The 7,065-nt window shown below is 43.6% G+C and overlaps 1 long non-coding RNA gene across 1 annotated transcript; it reads left to right on the forward strand.

The window, feature by feature from the left end:
- Positions 1-914: 914 nt before the first annotated feature.
- LOC120439207 lies at positions 915-1,971 on the forward strand. The gene is made up of 3 exons (XR_005612456.1): positions 915-1,182; positions 1,279-1,365; positions 1,467-1,971. It is a non-coding gene; the product is annotated as an uncharacterized LOC120439207 (long non-coding RNA).
- Positions 1,972-7,065: the final 5,094 nt, after the last annotated feature.

The following is a 7,065-nucleotide window of genomic DNA, read 5'->3' on the forward strand; positions in this document are numbered from 1 at the left end:
AAGGCTAATCGGAACCAGGCTGTGGAGCTTAATGCTCCTCACCTGTCTCCAGCCCAAGTCCTTCAAGGAGCAGCTCTCCTCATACCCTTTTGTTGAAAAACTGTTACAATACACAACACAAGCAACTCCCACCGTAACGCCCCCAAATGCTTCTAAAAGACAAGGCACTGTGTGTGTGTGGACATGTATGCATGTCTATGCATGTGCAAAAACGTGTGTGTGTGCATGCATGTGAGAATGTGTGTGTGTGTGTGTGTGTGTATGCAGGTGATAATGTGTGTGTGACCTGCTCACCAAAAGGATCCTTAAAGCAGGAAGCTTACAGCACAAGAATCAGATCTTTCAGCTAGGATGTGCCTAATAAAACCACGTCAGCCTCCTCCAGCACCAAATTGGCTGGAGAGGTGGTCAGAGACAAAGGAATGTCTTTGATCCTACTGTTTGAACTACGACTTTACAAATTTAAGATTGACAACATTCAACAATTTGACTCCAACATATAATACATATTATTGGCATTTGACTCTAACCTGTGAACTTTCTCATTTTCCACTTTACTATAGAGTGTGTAAAAAAAGAGTGCAACAATTGCATGCATTGCTTACAGTGTTTTAGATGGAGGAGTTTTACAAGGAGATGGTCATGGGCAGGAATGATTTCCTGTGTCGTTCAGTGGTGCTTTTTGGTAATCTGTTGTGGAAAAGTTTGATCGTGAGAGTTCTCAAACAACTGCATTGCTGCTTTCATCGACTGACTTTTGCAAGTGAAATGAGATAAAAAACTGTTTATCATTAACTTTTACAACTTCTAGCCAGTTGATGTCTGAACTTTGGAATGAAACACACCCTTAGTTACAAGAAATAACACCACTGATTCTTCTAATGGAGGCTCACACTTGTCTTTAAACTAAACTAGCAGCTTCCTCTGAGTGAGTCCAGCTACAGGAGAGAAAAGTGGAAAACTCCAACACTGCTGCTTCAAGCTGCTGACGCTCCACACACTGAATGTGAGTTTGAGCAAAAACACGACTCAAAGGAAGTTTCAGTGAAGGTCGTAGAGGAGGGAGGGGAGCCAGGACTGACTGTACTTCCTGTCTGCTGTTTTCAGCTTCACTCACAGACTCAATGGCTTCCAGATCAGAGAAGGACCTGTTTATCATTAACTTTTACAGCTTCTGGCAGGGTGATGTCTGAACTTTGGAATGAAACACACCTTGAGTTACAGGAACCTTGGTTGTTATAACTCAGAATCAAACTCATCTCTATCCCAAACTAACAGCTTCCTCTGAGTGAGTCCAACTACAGGAGAGAAAAGTGGAAACTCCAACACTGCTGCTTCAAGCTGCTGACGCTCCACACACTGAATGTGAGTTTGAGCAAAAACACGACTCTAAGGAAGTTTCAGTGAAGGTCGTAGAGGAGGGAGGGGAGCCAGGACTGACTGTACTTCCTGTCTGCTGTTTTCAGCTTCACTCAGACTCAATGGCTTCCAGATCAGAGGAGGATCTCTGCTGTCCGGTCTGTCAGCAGGTCTTCAGAGATCCTGTTCTTCTGTCATGTAGCCACAGCTTCTGTAAAGACTGTCTGAAGAGATGGTGGAGAAAAAAACGGACACACGAGTGTCCAGTTTGTAAGAGAAGATCTTCAAAGGAAGAACCACCTTCAAATCTGGCTTTAAAGAACCTGTGTGAGTCGTTCTTACAGGAGAGTGGTCAAAAAGCTTCAGAGGCTCTCTGCAGTCTGCACTCTGAGGAACTCAAACTCTTCTGTCTGGACCATCAGCAGCCAGTGTGTCAAATCTGCTGCGCCTCAGACAAACACACCAATCACAGATTCAGACCCATCGATGAAGCTGCACAACAACACAAGAAGGAACTTCAGGAAACTCTGGAGCCCTTAAAGAAGAAGTTAAAGGTTTGTGAAGAAGTTCAAGTGAAGTTTGATCAAACAGCAGAACAGTTTAAGGTCCAGGCCCGACACACAGAGAGGCAGATTAAGGAGCAGTTTAAGAAGCTTCACCAGTTTCTAGCAGAGGAAGAGGAGGCCAGGCTGGCTGCACTGAGGGAGGAAGAGGAGCAGAAGAGTGGGATGATGAAGGAGAAGATGGCGGCTCTGAGCAGAGAGATAGCAGCTCTTTCAGACTCAGTCAGAGCCACAGAGGAGGAGCTGAGAGCTGAAGACGTCTCATTCCTGCACAACTACAAGGCTGCAATGGAAAGAGTCCAGCGCTGCCCCCTGCTGGATGATCCACAGCTGCCCTCAGGAGCTCTGATAGACCAGGCCAAACACCTGGGCAACCTGACCTTCAACATCTGGAACAAGATGAAGGACATGGTCTCCTACACTCCTCTCATTTTGGACCCAAACACTGCTCATCCAAACCTCATCCTGTCTGAAGATCTGACCAGTGTGAGACGAGGAGGAGTGAGGGAGCGGGTTCCTGCTAATCTAGAGAGGTTTGATTTGTACTTCTCTGTCCTGGGCTCTGAGGGCTTTTACTCAGGGACTCACAGCTGGGATGTCGAGGTTGGAGACAGTACATGCTGGGAACTGGGTGTGTTAGCAGAGTTTGTGAGGAAGGGAAACATACGGTCTGGATTATGGAGAATAGGTTTCTATGAAGGTGAATACTCAGCACGTTCACCATCAACTGGATTCAATGTTCTCTCATTCCAGAAGAAGTTCCAGAGGATCAGAGTGAATCTGGACTGGAACAGAGGAAAGCTGTCGTTCTCTGATCCTGATACTAACACACACATACACACCTTCACACACACTTTCACTCACAGGATGTTTCCATACATTAACACTGTTGATGAAGTGAAGGTGTTGCCGTTGAAGGTGTCAGTGTCAGTGGAGCAGATGAGTTGAGGATGATGATGTTTCTAATGTTGTTTCCTGTCAGTGAATTGAAGCTGTTAAACTGCAGCTGTCCTCCTGCTGCCTCGTTGTTCCAAAGCTCTTTGTTTCTCTTTTAGTTCTCACTGTTTCTTTCTGTTTCTGCTGTCCACCTTTTCACATGGAAAATCATTTCACTGTTTCTCACTGAATGACTCCCAAACTAGATTTGAAATTCTATCAAGTTTCTAATCATTACAAGTGATTCATGTTTCTATTTGATGTGTGTAAATGGAGATGATTTAGTTTGCTGGGATATGGACTGACATGTGTTGAATGGGAGGAGCAGTTTGTTGTTGTCTTCTTGTCTGTTTATAACAACAATAAATATATTGTTGAAACAATGATTCATGTTTAACTCCACATATGAAATGTTTCTGATATTTGAATTCTGTTTGATTAAAGACTTTCTTCATGACACAAATGAGATTTCAGTGTATTAATAGAACTAAATAAGCTCAGAGTTGAAAGGCTGGAGTATTATGTACGTGCTTCACTGTCAGTATCTTCAGGGGATTCAAAGGAAACATCAAACTGCTGTAATGAGATAAACTATTGTGAAGGCGCAGAGAAAAATATCGGAGCTTTATTTAGTATCAAAGCGGAGCGTGTCGTCCAGCTGGAGGAACGCCTGCAACTGATTCACATGGAAACGTCAGAAGGAAGTTTGTAATGACGGAGCTCGTTTCATCAGCTCGTTTTTCCTTCATTTACAGCAGAAGAACTGAAAGTGTGTGTGTGGATTCAGAGCGCTCGCTGTCAGGAAAAAGTAACGGAGGGAAGAGATTTAAAGGAGCAAAGCGCTGTTTCTAGAGCCTTAAAGAGAAATCACATTTCCAGTCTGAATCATCTACATAAATCTGCATTCACAATCACTTCCTGTGTGCTTTAATTCAACGTCTGAGGACAAAATCAATCTCATGTTCTCTTCTTTTCGGCCTGTTGACAGTTTGTTCATCACATCATCACACTACTGAAACACTGTCACCTGGACAAACATTATTGTGAAAATGCAGGAACAACAGCAACATGGAGACATCAGACACATCAGTAAAATATGGTCACACACACCATCAGGGGTGGAAGTAACGAATTACAAATATTACGTTACTGTAATTAAGTAGATTTTTGGGTACTTGTACTTTCATGAGTAATTTTTCAGTGTATAATTTTACTCATACTTGAGTACAATTGACACCATGTAATCTACTTATAAACTACTTATAAAATCAAAAAAAGCTACTGAGTACTCCCACAATTTGAATTAATATTCAAACCTTTCATCATTTCATCTTTCAATAAGGCTGTGCCATCACCAATTTAAGATGTAAGCAAAGAATAAACTCCGCTGCACCAGCAACCACAGGTGTCTACAGGTACTACACAGTGGAGTATAAACTAATTTATAGACTGAAGATTTGGAGACAACAAAGCCAAAATGGAGACAGAAGACAACACTGTCAACCGGACGAGTGCCCGTGGCCATACATGGAGGAATTTTTCATGTACAGAGGGAGAAAAGGAGACAGCGTCCAGATGCAGTGCAAACTTTGATCTCCACAGTGATATCAGCTTGAGACTAAATGAAGGGAGGGGGTGCAGGGGAGTCAGTGATGCTGCTCGGTTTGCAGTCCTGAATATGACGGCACAAGCAGGATTCACTGCACTGTTAATGTTAGCTATGTTATATTGCTGCCTCTGTTCGGTGGTGTCGAGCCAAACGGACTTTAACGTGTGTTTGAACGAGCTGACGGTTCACTCGTTAAGCTGAAAGAAAGATGCTTTAATCACAGGAGTCACACATGTGTCCACTGCACCATCTGGGAACTCTTCTTGTTTAGCACTCGTAATAACACAAACACTAAATCCTCCTTCTCTTGTGCTGTTTTGTAGCAGTGTGTACACCTGAGACTGTCACCTGTCTGTCTGTCCTGCTCTCTCTCTTTTTCTTTCTCTCTGATTGTGGAATAAAAGTATGAACATGTATTTATAAGTTACACTTGTGTTTGAATCCTGCAGCTTATCACACATTTGATTTCCATGTGTGACAACTGCAAGTGTCCAAAGTGAGGACAGACTGAGGGACCCACTGCTGCACATCATCTGTGAGGCTTTGCACCCCTGATGATCCACCAGGACAAACTCAGCAGTGTGTGAGGAAGAGGAGGAGGAAGAGCCAGCAGCAGCTGACAGATGGAGAGAATAGACAGACTGTTCCCTGTTTGTGAAGGACTGCTAGGAAAGTTTAACATAACTAATTGTCTGTCCTGAATCAGTCTTATTAGGTAATGTTCAAATAATGTTATCATTCCAGTGTTTTCAGTGTGGGAGAAAGTACTCAGGGCCTTCAAGTTACACACTATGAAAGGCAGCAACAAGTTTAATATTCAGAAACCTAAAGTATGTATCAGCAGCAGAATGGAGCTAAAATAAATGTTTGTTTCAGTTCTATGAAGCTTTGAGTATTTTGGATTAGTAGCACTGCTGTGTTTGTTGCATCATATTGCTGTAATTGTTTATATGCTTTATATATTCTGAGGTAAGTTGATCTATAGCGTTACATCATATTCTATAAGGATGTTATGTGTTTGTATACTTTCTGCCCAGTTTGACCCATTTAGCAGAAGTCAGCCTGTTTAAGGCTCTGATATCTATTCTGTATGACTTAAAGCAGTTATGACATGGTCTGATTTTCTCACCCAATAAAGGAATATTTAATATATCAGTCTACTCTAGGAGTGTTCTAGGAGAACACTCAGGTCGATTAGCTTAGAACTTTGTTTTATATCTTCTCTTTGAACAAGATAGAAATTTAGGAGTAACATGGCCTTACAAACCCAACAGTGAGATCTTAAGAGATCCACAGCCTCACGGCTCTTCAATGGGGTGTCACAGGGTCCCCAGGAAAAAAAAATTGTAAATGTAAAATAATAAAATAAATATTCTTCTGTAGCAATAACAAAGTATAACATAAATTATTCTGTAGCAATTACACAAGAATATCCAGTAATGTCCCTGCCTACAATTAAACACATTCACTTACCGAAAATTTGAGGGCATCTGCTGTGGCAAATGGGTGCAAGCGTTTTACCACAAACTTAGTCACTGCTCGGTGACATTCGTCTATCCTGGCCTGAAAGGAGACGCTACCGGTAGACTGCAGCGAGAACTGCCAGCGAGCGCCAGGCAGACTCTGTCTGTCTCTCTCATCACGGTCACCTAAATGCACAGTAATGGCAGGTTTTGTAATAAGGCAGATCGTGCTAACATAATATGCACTGTTAGTTGATTATTTACCTGCCGCATTAACGGGAGATGACGTGCAAACGTTACCGCTGCTGCTGGGTTGAGATTCACGAGTCCGAAGCGGAATTAAAATCACGACATTCATTTAAGGTTATCCCGTGTTTTGTGAGCAAATGCTTTTGCATATTCGTAGTGTTTCCTCCCTTAAATGAAATATCTACTTTGCAAGTATTGCAAGTTGCCCCATTGTCATCCGTTCTCGTAAAGTATGACCAAACTTTTTAGCGTTTGAGCCGCCATGTTTACTGCCAGGTAAATGACGCTCCGCAAACCGGTGACGTCATTCGGGGCAACTGGAATCGATAAGGGAATCGTTTGCAAAAATGGCAAACAATTCCAAGGAATTGAAACAGTGGGAACCGGTTCTCAACAAGAACCGGTTTTTGATACCCATCCCTAGCGCTAGCTTAAGTGGTTCCGGTTCTACAGAGATTTAAAAATAGTTACGTAAAACGGAGCATTCCCCCTCCGACCGGCTTTAAAGGGTTAACAGGTTTCTTCGTGTAATGATCTCTTAGAGGGTGTGGGGAGCCATAGCCCCGTCCTCCAGGGCATGAAGCAGGTATAGAGGAGATTAAGGCTCCAGACATCCAGAGGCCCTCAGAACACAAGTAACCAAGGAAGACCAACGGAGGGGCAACTATGCCACTATCCCAGAAAGAGCTGAGGAAAGCCCCAGATGAGGAGATCACTCAGCAGCCGCGGAGCAGAAGCCAGGGGGGGTTGCAGTGACGTGCCCATGAGCTCTGCCAGCAGCAAGCTGTGCCAGAGTGACCGAGCCCCAGGCCGAGAGGCCGAGGGTACCCCACCCACGAAGGGGCCCGAGCGAGCCCCAGGCTCCAGGCCCCGACAAGCAGCCACC

Source organism: Oreochromis aureus, linkage group 3, assembly GCF_013358895.1.
Source record: "Oreochromis aureus strain Israel breed Guangdong linkage group 3, ZZ_aureus, whole genome shotgun sequence".
In the NCBI taxonomy this organism is placed as follows: Eukaryota; Metazoa; Chordata; class Actinopteri; order Cichliformes; family Cichlidae; genus Oreochromis; species Oreochromis aureus.